This window comes from Elephantulus edwardii, unplaced genomic scaffold, assembly GCF_000299155.1.
Source record: "Elephantulus edwardii isolate Elephantulus edwardi_28Jun2011 unplaced genomic scaffold, EleEdw1.0 scaffold00049, whole genome shotgun sequence".
NCBI lineage: Eukaryota > Metazoa > Chordata > Mammalia > Macroscelidea > Macroscelididae > Elephantulus > Elephantulus edwardii.
The window spans coordinates 3396624-3414732 of record NW_006399799.1 but is presented as its reverse complement, the minus strand read 5'-3'; positions in this window follow the sequence as shown (position 1 = coordinate 3414732).

Below are 18109 nucleotides of genomic sequence, written 5' to 3'. Positions count from 1 at the left end.
CCTGTGAGCTGTGATGTTGGAGAAGAGTAGTAAATATCCTATGAACAGCCAAAAGGAAAAAAAAAAACAACAACCAACCTGATATGTCTTAGAGAAAGAAGGTGAAGCCAGAGTAGAATGCTTCTTGGAGTCAAATGATAAAGCTTCATCTTACATACTTTGGCATGTTGCTAGGTGAAGTATACCTTGGGGAAAGATATGCTTGGAAAGGTAAAAGAAACGAAGATCCTTAGCCAGATGGATTAACACAGTGACTGCTGCAATGGGCTCACGTGTGTCAGAGATTGTGAAGTTGGCACAGGACAGGACAGGGTTCAGATCTATTGTTCACAGTGTGGCTATGGGTCATACTCAATGGCACCTGACAATACCAACAAAGCTAGGGAGCTCTGGTGGCTTAATTGTAAGGCATTGTACTGTCAACCCAAAGGTAAGCAGTTTGAATCCACCAGCTGCTCCATGGGGGAAGGATGACAGTCTCCTCCTGTGTCATTTATTGCCTCTGGAGACCCACTGGAGGGACAGCTATCAGTTGTTTCTGACTCACTGGCGCACAACGACTAACAACAACAACAACAACAAAAAGCTGTATTTTATTGGGGCCTTAATTAAAGAGATTAAGAATTTCTCTCCAAATTACATAGCATGTTAAGTGCAGGAAGAATGGTTTCAAATCCACTCTGCTGGACTCCAAAACCATCTCTCATTGTTCCCTGTCTAGTAGAGAAGGCTTTTCCCAACTCTGGTTGTTTCTCTAATTAGTATAACTCCAGGTCCCTTTCCACCCCACTTATTTTTCCTACCCTGGGGAGACACGATGACTTCCTCCTATCTGATTGATAAATGTAGGAAGAGTAACAGTGCATACTGGGTGGTACCTCCCCTCGTTAGGAGGAGATCCTGAGTGTTGCACATTGCAGTTACATTGTGACTGGGAAGACCTCCCAGGTACAAGTCTGTCCTTGCTCAGGGTGACATGACACCTAAATATGGGATTTGTCCCCCAGCCCATTGTGTCTCACACTAATCTATGTCCTCCAACTCAGCTTCTATCCTCTGTAAAGCCCATTTGTCTTATTTTTAAAATTCTTCAGTTCTGAGTCAAGAACAGTTCTACTTACTATGAACCTTTTGGCATCCCAATTTCAATAGTAACTAAGAACATAAATTGTCTCGATACAATAATAGAAACACTTCAACTTACAGAGATTTCTTTGTTCTCATTAAGCAAGCTGCAGCTTACCTACTGTTAAGGAGCTTTTGTGGCAGAGTGTGTTATATATTGGGCCGCTAATCAAAAGGTCAGGGGTTTGGATCCAGCAGCTGCTCCACAGAAGATGGGCCGTCTTCTCCTGCAAAGATTAACAGTCTCAGACACCTGATGGAGGGTCGTCATGAGTTGGAATTGGCTCAACAGCAGAGAGTAGGAATAAGAGAAAAAAAACACTACCTGATCCACTACTTTCTTGATACTTCCTGGCATGTTTGAATTAATTTTAACACCTATTGTATCAATTAATCTTATCATGGGTTTCCTTTTCTTATTGACTCTATGTTCTATCAAACAGAGTGTCTTTTCTTCTAGAGATTGAGCTGTCCTCACATGTTCACAGGGAGTCAAATTCTATAATGCATTAATATCTTTGTCGGGATTATTACCTCCAGAAACTCTTCTGACCATCTAAGGGTGTGGGAGTTATAACATTTATTTTACAGCTGAGGAAACAGAAGCTTAGAATAATTGGGGTATTAAGCAACATGCCCAAGGTCACATAATTAGTACAAGGTTGAATCTCACGCCAGTCAGGACCAAAATTGGATAATATAATCTTAACTGCTAGGCAAGCCAGCCTTCTGGGAAGAAAGGTCCATGAAGCTGGTGTCACTGGGGAAGCCTTCCTAGAGGCGAGGAGAACAGAGACTCTAAGTGAAATCTTGATGAGCAACGAGCATGCAGATAAATATTTTGAGCTGTTGGTTTAGCAAGTCTGTTTTTCTTTGTTCATTGGCAAGTCGCAGTGGTATATATGCCATAACTCTTGGGTGCCTCTCCCTTGAATTTAGATATCATATCATTTGTTTAACTTGCTGAATAAAGTAATTAGCACCTGGGAGCCTGCCTGCCTGGCAGAATATATTGGTGCAACTAACGAAGTTTATGCCTTCGGGCCATGCAGTGGAATTTGATTTAATTTGTCCCAAGGTTAGGGAAGATGATAGGGGACTTTGGCATCTCTTCCATCTCCCTCATGGAATAATTCATTGCGAGGGTGGAGGGAGGCAGTATTGGGCCATTTCAGCACTAATGGGACCCCAAAAGCTTTCCCACTGGAGTCTGACTTAGTTTACAGATTCAGCTGAGCAACTACTGACCTCCTTTCCTGGGGAGATACTGCCTTCAGAGTCAGAGGGACTCAGCCTGGGAAGAGACCCTCTCAAGCCCATTCTGTTGCTATTGTCCCTACAGTGGTTTTGCCCCACCAGGCTGCAGTCTTCTTGGGGTAGGGACTTTCTTTTGACTCATCTCTGGGTCTCTGTTCTAGGCAAGGCATTAAGTGGGCACCTGCCCTAGCATGTGTCTTCTGCTTGAGAGGGAGGGTGGCATCAACCCACCTTCCCAGTTCTGACCCCTGCTTCAGCCAGAGATGCATCAGCAGCTTCTCTCTGTCCACTGTAAATGCCAGTCCTGTCCTGTCTCTAGGCTTTTCTCCACACTGTTCCCCTCATACGATGTTCTCTTTAGTTATGGTCTGAAAGTTTCCCCAAATTAATTCCATCATTCAGTGTCAGTTACAGCTTCTCTGCCTTTGCGTCTTTCTTCCCTTGACTTTTCCTGTGTGACAGACTGTCTTCTGTTTAGGAGACCGTGTAGGACAGAGGCTGAGGCTCTGGCACCAGGCAGACTGGGCTTAAAGCTGCATTGCTTATTTACTGAGTGATCTTGGGCAAGTAACTAACCCTCTCTCTTTGTCCTGATTCATCCTTCTCTCTCATAGAAGCAGGTGGATTCTTGTGAAGATTTTTGTTGTTGGCTGCCATTGTGTCATCCCTGGTACATGACAACTCAACTCACAATGAAACAGAATGCACCCTCCTGGATCATTGTGATCTATCATGGATCATGGGCTGGGTTTTGGAAGCAGATCACTAGACCTCTCCTCCTAGTCTGTCTTAGTCTGGAAGCTCCTCAGCAATCTTTTTACCCATCATAGCAATATGTGAGCCTCCTCTGATAAGCAGGTGGTGGCTGCATATGAGGTGCATCAGCTGAGAACTGAACTAGAGTCTCCTGTCTGGAAGCTGAGAATTCCATCACTGAACAAGCAATACCTTGGTCAGAATGATAAATGGATTAATCTCTAGGCTGAACCTGGAGAACAAGGCTGGCACATGGCATGTAGCATCTTAATATTTACCATGGTGATGCTGATCTGCCCTTCCAACATGTGTCTCCCAGCACTCCTGGGACAATGCTCTTTGTGTGTGTGCCTTGTCCTGAAGTCATTCCCTTTAAGCCTGCATCTACTTGCTCTTCTACACTCTCACTGTACCTTCTAACAAGGGTCTTGGAACCTGTTTGTGGATTTCAGTAAGCCAGTCTTACTTGGATCCATAATTAACACCATTGGTATTAGCAGTCAGGAGATCATGAGACATACTGCACTGGGAGAGTCTGCTGTCATGGACCTCTTCACATTACTGAAGAGCAATGATATCAGTTTGAAGACCAAGGTGTGTGCACCTGATTCAGGCTATGGTCTTTTCAGACACTTGCTATGCATCTGAGAACTGAACAGTGAATAAAGATGAAAAAAGAAGAATTGATGCCTTTGAGTTGTGGAGTTGGAGATGAGCTCTGAATAACCCACAGACTGCTAAAAGAACAAACAGATATGTCTTAGAAAAAGTGCTTCGGGAGTGCTTCTTGGAGACAAGCCTGGTGAAACTTTGCCTCACATATTTTGGGCATGTTACTAGGAGAGGGCATTCCTTGAAAAGGGATAACTTTGTTCGGAAAGGTGAAGGGTCAGTGAGAAAGAAGATTTTCAAAGAGATATGTTGGTGCAATGACTGCATCAACAGGCTTAAGTGTGTCAGAGATGATAGACATGGAGAGGGTTCCAGGATAGAGTTCAGATCTGATATTCACAAGGTTGCTATGAGTCCTATTTGATGGCACCTAACAATGTGAAAGCAATGAAGCAAGGTAGATAGGAGGTGGGACTGGCCATCCTTCTATCTCCTGCCCTTGGTTCACAGTAGGGAGCTGAGGTGAGGTGTGTAGTTGACCTGACTCCTTCCTGACCATCCATGTGAGGGCTAGGTGGCAGGATGTCCTTGTTATATTTCAGCTTTCATAGATATTTGTTTTGAGTTGACTTCTCTGTGACTGGTGCCAGACTTTGCAGATTGAGAAAATCCCTTGTTATGCATTAAAAGACTCTTCCCCCAATATGCACGGAGATCCTAACCCCTATACCTATTGTTGCCTTTTTAGAAATAGAGTTTTCTCATCATACAAGTAGATCATATCTGGGCAGAGTGAGTTCTGAACGTAATCACTTCTGAGTTATAAAAAGAGCAGATTAGACACAGGGGCACACACATGGGGAAGACAGATGCCGTGTGAAAATTGTCTTCGAGTCCGGGAACCAAGGGATGCCTGGGGCTACTGACAAGGAAAGAATTGTTATGGACAAGACCCTGATTTAGATTTGTAACCTCCAAAACTAAGAGCAAATAAATTTCTGTTTTTCAATGTCACCCATTTATGACCCCTGCAATACAGCAGTATGAGGGAATTAAGCCATTTCTCTACAAAGTGCTCAAAAATTCCAAGTTCTTGGCAAAGTGCCGTGTCTGTATCTTCCAAGCTTTGTGACTTTAGGGAGATAATATGGGAAGATAATCTGTCTCAGGGATGCCATCCTTGTCCTTTGGTCTCTGCAAAGTTATCAAGGGAGGATAGTTAAGGGTTGTTTTTAGGGCACAGCTATAACCCAGGGGCATAGGTAAATAGCTAGATAGCTAGATGGATAGAGTGCCTAGATAGAGAGGTAGAGATAGAAGTTGTTGTTGTTATGTGCCATCAAGTTGCCTATGACTCATAGCAACACTATGTACAACAGCCTTAAACTCTCTTCTCTCCTGTTCCATTCTTATTGTTTCTGACACACCTACCTCCATTACCTCAGTCACTGAATCAATCCATCTCATTGAGGGTCTTCCTCTCTTGTGCTGTCCCTCCACCTTTTCCAAGGACTGGACCCTCCTTGCAACATGTCCAAAGTATGTCAGACGAAGCTTCAATATCCTTGCCTTCAAGGAGCAGCCTGGTTTCACCCTCTCCAAGTCAAACCTGTTTGCTCTCCTAGCAGTCCATGGTATATTCAGTACTTTCTCCAGCACCACAGCTCAAAGTCATCAGTGCTCCTTCTGTTATCCCTAGTCATTGTCCAGCTTTCCGATGCATGGCCTGCATCAGGCACACCTTAGTCTCCAGACTGACATAATTACTCTTCAGTGCTTTGAAGAGGTCTCTGACAACAGAGTTTTCCAGTGTAATTTGTCTTTTAATTTCCTGGTTGCTGATACCAAAAGTGTTGATTGTGTAGCCAAGCAAACTAAAGTATTAACAATTTCAATCTCATAGATATATACATATTTATTTTTTGAGGTTGTAAATATTTCTTTTTTGGTGCCCAGACCAGTGGGTTTGAACTGCCAGCCTTATGATGAGAAATCTGTCATGGCTTGGATTGTCTCCTCATTCCCACAAAATACATTCCTATAATGATATAATGTAGCTATATAGTTTCCCCCATAATCTGATAAATCAAATCAAATAGTTGCAAGAGGTAAAGATGGACTGCAGCACTGCTTAACCTCATCACAGTAAGAAACATTTCCCCAGAGTGTGGCCTGTAAGAGAAAAGAGTATGAAAGTGAATGAGCCACAAAAGGAGACCTCAGTGTTTCCAAGAAAGAATTTCCAGGAGTGAAGTGTGTTCTTTGGGGCCCAGGTTCCTAATGTGAGGAAGTTTCTTGACATTGGGGAAGGCCAGGACACATGGACATCTCTAAGAACCTCCAGACCTACTGGTGCAGAAAGATATAAGGGCTTTCCTTCATAACTGACAGATACAGAGTGGGCTTCCTGCCGGAACCGGCACCCTGAATTTGGACGTATACCCTCTTAAAGTTATAAAAACAAATTTCTGTTTGTTCAAGACATTCACTAGACGTACATTACAACAGCACTAAATAGACACACTTAACAATAAGACACTATGCTGCCAGGGCTCCTTGAGCTCCAGGCAAAAAAAGTCAAAGCATTGCTGTTGAGTTGGAATCAACTTGTAGCTGATCCTCTGTTGGGCTGCCAAGGCTGTAGATAACATGGGAGGAGGTTGATTGCCTGGAGCTACTGGTAGATTCGAACTACCAAAGAGGTAAGGACTTTGAGTAGTGTAACTCCTTATGGACTATGCCACAGGGCTCCTCTCTAGCATAAACAACGTCCTCATCCTATGAGCTGAGTTATTCTCAAGTGCGGTTCATTTCTTCATGCAAAAAGGAACAGCTGCCTTCAGCATCTCCTCTAGCCAGTCATTGTGGCCTTATGTCATGTCAGGGCTCCATTTCTTGTCTTATCTGAAGTTAAAATTCTTGGTTATACAAAGAAACATTTTTCTCAAAGAGTATTTTGTAGGATGTAGATAGGTAACCGTGAAAAAAATCCCCTTGATCAGTTCAGGTCGGGAAATAATGGGCCAAACAAAGATAAACTATAGGACTTCTCAAAGTTTTAAAATGCAAAAATGTGTTATGAATCTCTAAGAAAAGCTTATGGTTAGTTTTTCCCAAATGAGCATTTCTCTCCAATTCTAGTTTTTGGGACTGCTGACTCCTTCAAAATTACTGCTGTCAAGTCAGTTCTACCTCACCGCCCTTCCACTATGTTTCCTTAGCTGTAAATCATAACAGTAGGAGACTGCATGGCAGCTGATGGAATCGAACCACTGCAGACACATAGCCATTGACTTAGCCATGCAACTCACTGCAGACTTTGCCACCCAGAGCTTCTAGCTGTGGCTGACTTTCTAGCCAGTGTAATCTGGGAGTGCTCAATTATTCAGGCTGTTGATATAAAGTCAGGAGAAGTGATTGAAGAGTGGAAGATGAATGCTTGCTGGAACCCATGTAGAATCCCAGAGGTGGCTGGGGGAATGGTGTCCCCAACCCTTAGCCAGGAGTACCTTCCATCTGGTGATGCCAGCAGATTGGCAAGTTTGTGACATGGATTCACCAACACCTAGTTTATTTACACTGCTAATGACCATGGTGGTGATGATAGGGAGCCTTGGTGGTTCAATGGTTTAAATGTTTCGTAGTGAATGGAAAGATCTGCAGATTGAATCCTCCCTCCCCCAGAGTCTCTGAGGGAGAATGACGTGCAATCTGCTCCCGTTATAATTATAGACCAGGAAACATTATGGGACAGTTCTGCTCTGTCACATGGAGTTGTCGTAGTTCAGAATTCACTCGACAGCTCCCAGATGCAGCTCTAAACCACATGGCAAGAACAGGGACAACCAGGCATGGTCTGTGACATTCACAAGTATGTGGGTTTAGAACATCCTTCCTACTCTCTGAATCCTGAAGCTGCAAACCTGGAGTTTTGAGACAACCCCAAGGTGCCTTGGAAGCAAAGCCTATTGATGGTGACTTCTGAGAAGTCAGCCATTGAAATGTAATTGCAATTAGAAATGGCCCACTGTGGTCATCTTATGTACAGGAATTTTGTCTTATTTGTCTTTCTCTCAGGTTCAGGATAGCATAAGGTTCAGATCTGTAGTTCATTGAATCTCTCTAGAAGTCAGAGGTGACTTGATGGAACCTAACAATGGCAACAAAAACGACAATCTTTATCTCTGAAGACAGCTGGAGAGAAGAGGGTGGGTGACTTTAGAGGTGGAGAGAGAAAGGACCAGTGGTCCTGGGGGTGGGATGTCTGCATACATAGTATAATATGCTAAGTGTCTTAGACTGTCAGTAAAAATGATACTGAATGGCGAACAAATGAAAACATTTTCCTGCTACTAGTAAATGATATTCATAAACAGCAGATACAGAGGGGCAAAGATACAGAAAATGTGCATCCTAGTTTGCTTAGGGTTTGGTGATGGTATTTGTCTGTTTGCTTATTTGATTGTTTTGACTATGAATAGATATTTAATTTCAGTAAACAAAATTCCATGTTGAATTAAGATAATCACATTTCTCATTTTTATTTATTGAAGGGGCAGACAGTATTGATTTAGTTCTAAATGTTATGCTAACCTTGCATTTATAGAATAAAATTAACTTTATCTTGGTGAGGGGGGAAAACCCAGAAACCCCACTCCTGGACACCTGAGGGAACACAGTTCCCCTTTGACACACTTGGGGTCTCCAGCATTTGGAATGGACGCAGGAACAGTAGATTTGCTTTGTTTTGTTCCACACGACACGAGCCAACTTCCATATACATTTATTCTCTGACCTCTGTGCAAACACCTCCTCAGGTAACAAGGATGTCAGGATCATATGATCTTTCCTCTGTCATTTCTGGGTCACCAAGATTCTTACCGGCCGAGATGTGTTCTCCTAGCTGATCAAGATGCTTATTAATTCTAACGATTCAATACATTCTATATCTACCTGCAAAACATAATAGATCGGATATTCCCAAGCATGCATTTCTGCACGCCGAACCTCTTACAAGGTACACTTCCTTTTCTTATTATCTAACCTAATTATTTCTCCCTAGTATAGTACAATACATTTCCTCCTAATCACTGGTCCATTTGGGAACTGTGTCTTGATGACAGCTGGGGAGAAGAGGGTGGGAGATTTTGAGGGGTGGGGAGAGAAGGGTGTGCTGGTGCCGGGGATGGGGGGTAGGGGTGGGGTGTCCGCAGGGACAGTTTTCAGTCCAGGAAGGGCCTAGCCTGCAGCTCTGACCCTGCCACCTCCAGGCCCTTCTGAAAAAGAAAAATGAGTCAGCACCAGCTTCAGTGTCGTTTGCTTCCCTCCTAATCGGTGCCAGGGCCCTAGACACCAGGGCGGTAATTACTTATGCTGTCGAAAGAAGAGAGTTCTTAAAGTGATTTATCATAGAGGCGACGCAAAATGACAATTGCTCATCACTTAAAACAATGAGTCTGCCAGACGCTGACCACGCAGCTGTGGGCATATGGAGGTGGTAGAGTTCGCTCTGTGTGGGATGCCATTGGCTGAGTTAATTAACAATTAGATCCCTGGGGAGCTGAGGAGGTCCCCTCCAGGGAAATGCACCCTATGGCATCATTGGATAGTAGTCAGGGCTGTGCGGCCCACGTGGGCCATTCTGAGAAGTTTTAAACCCATCAATCAAACCTTTAGTAGGTCAGGCAGGGTGCTAAGTGTTTTGTGTGGTATTATCTCATAACAACCATATGAGGTGGGTGTAATCCCCCAGGTGTGCAGAGAGAGCCAGGGAGGTAGAGAGCACCATAGCCTGATTACCCCAAAAGACCAAGATAGGCAATCACCATGGTAACTGGGTAGTCACATCCATGCTTCTAATCCTGGGAGTTGATGGTGCCTCAAGATTCAGGCACTGTAGTTCTCACTCTCACAGCCGGATCCTCCTGTATTCCATTCCCCAAATCACAGGTGGCCACTGACCTGAGTCCTGAGGTCAATGTGGTCTCTGGGGTGTTTCTGTCCTTGTATAGGGTCCTCACTTTCCTTGGTCACAGAAAAGCTTCTGCATCCACCCCTCCATGCTCAGTTGCACCCTTTTCTCAACTCCACTATCCTGAAGGGTGAAGGGGATCACCCCTGGAGGCTGGCCGGCTACTGTGTTCAAATCCCAGCTCCACTTGTTAGCTGTGCAGCATCGTTCTGACTTGGTTCTGTGCCTTGGTTTCTCCACTTGAAGAAATAGAGGTCTTATGGTGGTGCTGGAGAAGAGTATTGGCTATACCATGGACTGCTAAGAGAACAGACAAGTTCATCCTGGAGAGGGTGAGATGAGCCTGCTCCTTGGAGGCAAGGATTCTGTAGATTTGTCTGATATACTTAGGACATGTTACAAGAAGGGACCAGTCCTTGGAGAAGGATGTCACGCTTGGGAGAGTGGAGGGACAGCACAGGTGGATTGACTCAGTGACTAAAGTAATGGGGGTAGGTGTGTTAGAGACAATGAAGGTGGCTCAAAATAGAGCAGGATTCAGGGCTGTTGTACATAGGGTTGCTGTGAGCCGCAAGCAACTCAATGGCACAGACAACAACATAAGTGTTGTCTGTAATAGTCAATGGGGTTAATATTGTGCCTAGTATTTGAAATGGCTTTGTATGATTGTTACCCATGATCATTACTGGAGTCTCTTGGTATTGCACACAGTTAATGTGTTTGGCTTTTAACCTAAAGATTGGTGGTTCAAATCCGCTTAGAGGTGTCTCAGAAGAAAGGACTGGCAATCCACTTCTGGAAAACCAGCCATAGAAAAATCTATGGAGAATGGTTCTTTTCTGACACACACGGGACTTCTAGGAGCTGGAATCAACTCTGTGACAGCTGGTGAGGTGGTCATTATTTCCTCCCATTAGTATTTGGAGCACCCACCACAAGCCTGGGCTGGGACTGACGCTGGAGGCACAGTGGTCTCCTTCACAGACACGGCCTCTGCCCTCAGTGCACTTAGAGTCTTCCTGTGAGAGCAGACATTAGACAGATCATCACACAAACAACTATTTGTGCTTAAAATAATGACAGATGCTACAAGGAGGAAATACAGATGCTAGGAGAGCGTTTAATAGGGCTCCTGACCTTGTCTGGGAGACCAGGGAGGCTTTCCTGGGGAAGTGATGTTGAAGCTGGTGTCTGAAAGATAAATAAGAGGCCTGCAGATAAAAGGAGAAAAGAAGCGTGCACACATAAACCCCCTTTGCCCCTGACCACACTAAGGCATGTGCATAGGTCTCAGGTGGGAGGGAAAGTGGCATTTTTGCAGGGCTGAATGGAAGGCTGTGCGCAAGGGGCACAAAACAGGTTGAATGGTGTTGGTGGCTGGGCTTCACCCTCCTCCCTCCAAGTGTTCCTTTTTCTCTGCCTCCTCCCCTTTTCTCCTCTAAGAAAGGACACATTGTAGTTCCCACTGGTGAGCTGGGGAGCAGCTGAGTATGCTGGGCCAGTCACTCTATTTGTCTCCTTTAGGGATCTCGGCTAAGGTCACCATGAGTCAGAAGTGACTTGATGCAGGAGGCCCTGGGGATGCGGCCTGGAGCCCTGCTGCTCCCTGCAGCGGGCCTGTGTGGCTGCTCGAGGCAGAAGGCAGTGCTGAGAGGCCCAGAGCTGCTGACACCTAAGCCAGCCTCTCCCAGCACACACTGGGCAGGACAGCTAACTCCACAGTTCTACACTCTACTCAGGCAGGACAAGAAAGGGGTGTCACTACTGAGAATGAGAGGGGCCTGTCAGTGCAGAGGCAAAGTGTGTGACTGTTAGGTTGGCTACTCCGTGGGAGGCAGACATGGCAGTCGGCCCCATAAGATTTCAGCCTCAGAGACCCTGTGCGGTAGTTTTACTCTGTCCTGAAGGGTCACTATGGGTTTGAACTGACTCCGCTGTCATGACTTTATGAGAAGGAGCCAGACCGTGGGAAGCCATGTCTACTAGCTTCCCTTCCTCCGCTCCTTGCCTGAAGTCAGGTGCTTCACAGTTTGGAGTTTACTGGCCAAGTGCCCAGGAGCAAATATGTTTCATACAACCTCGAGTTTTCTTTCACAGTTGGAGGGCCACGAGAGGTAGGGGTGGCGGTGAGGAGAGGAATACTAGAATTCTGTTGATATTGAGAGGGTCCGGGGATTCAATTAAAGTTCTCTCCACCAGAAAGTTAGCTGCTTTTAATGGAATACATCAATATTGTTTTCCATGGTGAGAAATTTCAAGCTCCCTAGTTTTGTCTCTTTGAGCCCACTCAGCTTCCGTGTTTGCACTTCTGGTGCTGAGCATGTGGGACCCTCACTCTTCTCCCTCCTACCCCCCAAGCAAATTGCATGCTTCTGCCAATCCCGTCACAGCTTATTATGGAACAGACACCCTTCCCTCCCAGGCACCTGGGAAAGGGGGAGTGTAATCTCCACCTTCCGGATGAGGCCACTGAAACTCATGCAGGCAAGATCATTGGCCAGGAACACACGTGGAAAGGGCGAGGCCCAAGAACCCAACCCAAGTCTCCGTGACAACTCAGGCCATGCCACTATCTCCTGGGAGTCAAATTCTTTCATTACTTTGGGTTTGTTCACTATCAGGACAAGTCTGAGTGATCATGCCACTACCTATTGTTGAGTACTGTCGAGTCAGATCCGACCCACAGCTGACCCTCCAGCAGGTTTTCAGAGGCCGTTAATCTCACGGGAGGAGACTGTTCATCCTTCTCCTGTGGAGCAGCTGGTGACCTTGAATACCTTCGGGATTGCAGTGCAGCTTCTTGCCACTAGGCCACCAGAGCTCACTGCCACCGCCTACTGGGAGACACATTCTTCAATTTCCTTGCATTTGTTCACTATCAAGACTGTCCTGTCAGTTTCTGGTCCTTTGGTGGATTGCGTGTTGCTGTGATGCTGAAGCTGTGCCACTGGTATTTCAAATACCAGCAGTTGTCACTTGTGGTGAACAGGTTTCAGCTGAGAATCCAGCCTAAGACTAGGAAGAAATGTCTGGCAATCTACTTCAGAAAACTCATGAATATGGCTACAGTGGTGTGTTCCAACATACCAGCATGTTCTGTTCCATGAAGGTGGTGCAGAATTGAGCACTGTGTGCTTTGTTATATGTAAGGTCACAATGAATCAGAGCTCACTTGGGGACAACATGACGTGGCAAGTTCATGTTGCCCATACAAACAACAACCAGCAAGTACATGGGAGAAGGAATGAGATGACTCAGAAACTAAGACGAAGAGCTGCAGGATCCAGAGACACACTCACCTTCAGGACCCTCTTTCTTCTCACCCGCCTGCTTCCTTTTCTCTAGGAAATGAGGACAGGTGGGCTTTTTCAGCTTACTAGGAAAAAGGCCTCACATCACCCATCTTACCTACCTTAATGATTTTAGGAGTTACCTTTTAGCTTAAAGACCACCTTCCAGACTAGGAGTTCAGGTCTCCCTGTCATTTTTCTCCATTGTATTAACCTCAGTTTTTAACTCTATAGGTATGTGGTTAAGTGGGAATATCCTTGCCTTGCATGCAGAAGATTGTATTCACAATCATACCCCATCTGTCTGTGAAGGATTGCCTACAGTTTTGATGCTGACCAGATTACAGCATGGATTCCAGACTAAGACAAAGAAGAAAGGCCTGGCAATCTACTTCTGAAAGCCACCCAGGGAGGACCCCATGGGTCACAATCACAATGGTCAGATCTGCATTGATTGCAGAGATGGTGTAGGACTGGGTAGTGCCTTGTTACATTGTGTGGGTTAACAATGACTTGGAGGCTAATTTATGGTAACAGCAACCTTCCTTGCTGAAACTGAAGAAAACCTGAAGCACTTGCTGGAGAAGGTGCAGGGCTATTGTCTTCAATATGGGTTTTAGCACAACATCATTGGCAGAACCACGGTAGATGGAGAAGAGATTGAGATTGTTCACAATTATAACTTGCTCAGCTCCGCAATCAACACACTTAACACCAGCAGTCAGGAAATCAAAAGACTACTTGTATTGGGAAAATCTGCTGAAAAGCAACCTTGTCAGTCTAGAGGCTAAAGTGCACCTAATCCAGGCCATGGTCTTTGCAATTACTTTCTATCCATCAGAGAGCTGGACAGAAGAAGAATCAATGTCTTTGAGTTGTGGTGCTGGAGAAGAGTATTGAACATACAATGGACCACTAAGAAAACAAATAGGTCTGTCTTGAAGAAGGTGAAATGAAGTTTCTCCTTGGAGGCTAGGATTTTGAAGCTCTGTCTCATAGACTTTGGTCATGTGGCCAGGAGAAATTGGTCCTTGGAGAAGGGCACCATGTTTGGAAGGGTGGAGGGATATTGCAGGAGAGGAAGACCCTGGATGAGATGGATTGACACAGTAACTGGGGCAGTCGGGGTTGGTGTGTCAGAATTAGTGAGACTGGCTCAAGACAGGGCAGGCGTCAGAGCTGCTGTACATAGGGTCACTGTGGATTTCAGGCACATAACAACAACAACAGACAGCAACCAACTGTGTGGTTATTGGATTACTAACCTTCATGAGGTGCTAAACCTTGTGAAGACAATGCCCTATGTCAGAGCACCCAACAAGCAAGGTAAACACAAACTTTCTTGTGTTAATCTGCAGTGAACAGCAAAGTCATGTTTCCACCACATCAAAGATTCTGCTTCTAGGTTTGCCTGTCATCTGTTTCTCCCTGAGCCCCACAGCACTTTCTTCAGAATAAAAGTCTCTTTTCATATTTACAATCCTTGACAGGGATGGAGTACTCACTAAGAGAGGCACGCCTGACTTCAAGCCTGATTTCAGGTGATGTTTCACCACATCTCTGATGTAAAATTGGCTCTTACAGATTAGTAAGGAGGCACAAGTAAGCCTGTGCTTACCTTGATGATTAGACAATCTGCCTGAGGAATGCCTGACACTCTGATGATACCTGTTGGATGAATTTGTTTAATAAATGAAAATGAAGGGAAGACATTTCAAGTAGTGGAGTGCCTCATGCAAAGATTCAGAAGAGGTGAAGAAGGTGGCATTTCAAAAAAAGGAGTCTGAAGGCAAGCCTGGGTTAGATTGTGAAACATAGACTGTTATGCCCAGTTAAAGATCTTGGACTTTCTCCTAGGTGCAATGAGAAGCCTTTGCAAGCAACGGGGATGAGGCTGGCTTTCTGTTTAAGGGTATTTTTAGGATTACAGCCTGGGTGAAGCTGGAAGCAGGGAGTCCAGAAGGAGGTTGCTGCAATGGCCAGGAGAGAAATGTGAAGCCATGGATGATGGTAGTGATGATGGAGAGAAACACATAAATCTGGGAGAGGGGATGAACAGGGTTCATTGTGGGGGAGAGTTGGGAAGAGTGCCAAGGATGATCCTTGAGTTTCCAGTCCCCAGGGGAACACAAGGGTAAAGCTGAGGATTGAAGCAGGACTGTCATTGGTCCGACCTTCTTCACAGTGGGGAGGGAGCGGAAGGGGAGGAGAGGCTTCTATGCAGTTTTAGACATGCCATCTTAAGGGACAACCTTCTGAACTTGGCCTCTTATTCTACCCATGTTCAAGGGCTCTGTGGCCATGATCTTCAAAAGGCACACTTTACTGTGTGACCTCCTGAAATTTCACCTGAACAAGCTTCAGTTCAGGTCAATGTTTGCCAGGTTACAATCCAGAGAACATCACTGTCATGTGAGGAACCAGTGTGAAAAGCCCACTTGAGCCAAAGCAGGATTTAGGCAATCTGCAAAGATTAGCTTTATCCAGGCAATCCCACATATGACCACCAGGGGGCGGCCATGAGTCTTAAGAATTTTTTTTTTTTTTTAAAGACACCAAACTCCAAATCCCCAAAGCTACCAAGTGGATTTTGATTCGCGGAAATCATATAGGGCAGAGGGAAGTGAGCCACAAGGTGACAAGCCTAACTTTCTGGAAGCAGATTGCCCCACCGTTCTCCCACAGACGTTGCTGTGTTGAAACCATCCACCTTTCAGTTAGCAGCCATACTCTTTGACCATTATGCCACGCTCTTCTGAGAAAGATTAGCATTAGCCCCCAAAGGAAGCCGTCTTTAATAGACTCATGGGACTTATTACCTAAAGGAATAATGCAAGAAGCTGGGATTGATTGACAATCATTCATCCAACAAATTGTTATTGACAGCCTGCTGTGGTAAGCTGTGGGGTTCCGGAGAGCCAGAAGACCTGAACTGCTGTAAAACTACCAAGCAACCTTGGGACAGTGTCTTGTCTTTTATAGATTAATAAGCATAAAAATCTCACATTATGCCTTTAATTTTTCTGGGTTATAATTATGGTTAAAGTCACAATTAAAATGAAAAAGAAATTTAAAAAAAAACACCCCAAAAAACCGATAACAAGAACAAGGAAAAAACTCCCAGAAGTCCTTTCAGGTAAATGTGATTATTCCCATTTTACAGATGAGAAAACTAACTGTGGAGAGATTTCAAGTCGACAGGAAGTGGTGGATCAGCACTTCAAACCCAGTGTCACTTCAAAGGCAAATGCAGTATACCATGGGACAGCTTGAGGATGGGCCATCATGATAGGGCTGTTAGTGGGTGAATGACAGGATCAGACTCTTCTACAGAAACTGAACTGAATGGTGTAGTGACAACATGTTGTTGTTTTTGTTGACTGCCTTCCAGTGGAGCATGACTCATAGCGACCCTATGAACAAAAGCCCTGAAGCCCCTCTACAACTATTGACATTTATCCGAGTTCATAGAGTTTCTGGAGGCATGTGGTTTAGGAAGTGGATGCCACTCCTGCTTCCAAACCTGTCCTAAAATGTTATTGGTTGAGCTGCCTGCAATGCATAGTGTCCTCTGAAGCCTTCACTGTCCTGAGCCAGTCTCACTAATTCTAACACACCAACCCCCATCACCCCGGTCACTGTATCAATCCATCTCATCCAGGGTCTTCCTCTCCTCTGCTGTCTGCCCACCTTTCTGAGCATGATGTTCTTCAAGGACTGATCTCTCCTGGTCACAAACCCAAAGTAAGTGAGGCAGAGCTTCAAAATCCTAGCCTCCAAGGAGAGACTTGGCTTCACTCTCTCAAAGACACTATTTCTTGGCAGTCTATGTTCAAGACTCTTCTCCACCACCAGAACTCGAAGGCATCTATTCTTCTGTCATCTGTAGTCATTGTCCAACTCTCTGAAGCAAGTAATTGAGGAGATCATGGCTTGGATTAGGTGCACCTTTGTATCTAGACTGACATCGCTGCTCTTCAGCACTCTGGAGAGGTCCATGACAGCAGATTTTCCCAATGTAATTAGTCTTTTGATTTCTTGACTGCCAGTGTTGATTGTGGAGCTGAGCAAGCTGTAATTGTTAATTTCAACCTCTTCTCTATCATGGTGCTGCCAATTGGCCCAGTGGTGAGAATCTTTGTCTTCTTGATGTTGTGCTTCAATCCATATTGAAGACTACAATCCTTGACCTTTTGCAGCAAGTGCTTCAAGTCTTCCCCAGTTTCAGCAAGCAAGGTTGTGTCATCTGCATATCGTAGGTTGTTAATGAATCTTCCTTTAATCATGATGCCACACTCCCCCTCATACAGCCCTGCTTCCCAAATGATCTATTCTGCATACAGATTGAAAAGTTAGGGGGACAGAATGTATCCCTGATGCACTACTTTCTTGATTTTGAACCAAGAGGTGTTAAAGTGATCTGGACCAGGGATGAGGTGGAACAGAGACAGGGTCTATGGCGCTGGAGAGGAGCTACATTGTCATGGTCCCCCTAAGAATATGGGGTCAGGGTGAATAGAGTGGTAGGAAATTCCAAGGATTAGCTAGGAGGATGGAGGAGCCCTGGCAAAGTCTGGAGAAGTGTAGAGTTGTGGGGCAGATGTGAGCGCTAAAGGCTAAAGGTGGCCCTGTCCAGTGAGGTGCCTGTGTCTCAGGAAGCTACCCCTAGAGGGCCCAGGTCACCACATTTGGTGAAATCAGATCTTCCCTCCATGGTTTCCAGGCAGAAACATTATCTTCCTGTTAAGAATTATTTTAAGTGTGTGTGTGTGTGTGTGTTGTTTATTTCTCAGCTTTTAACCTTGCCAACTCATGCCTCTTAAATACTAATTACCTCTTGAGCTCTGACAATTCTGCTTTCTTAAAACAGTCTCAGCAGGTCCCTTCTGTCTGAGGCAGGCCAGGCGTGTGGCTGTCCCTGTGTGAAAGGCCCCTGGACATCAGGAATAATTAGCCAGGGAAGGGAGGCTCCAGCAGGAGACAAGGTGACTTCGGGGCTGGCACACAGTGTCTCCACAGCAGAGGCCTGGTCCTGCAGACAGAAGATGCTGCAGGGAGCTTTTCCCTCAGGGCTAATGAGAAGAGACAGGCTAACCCA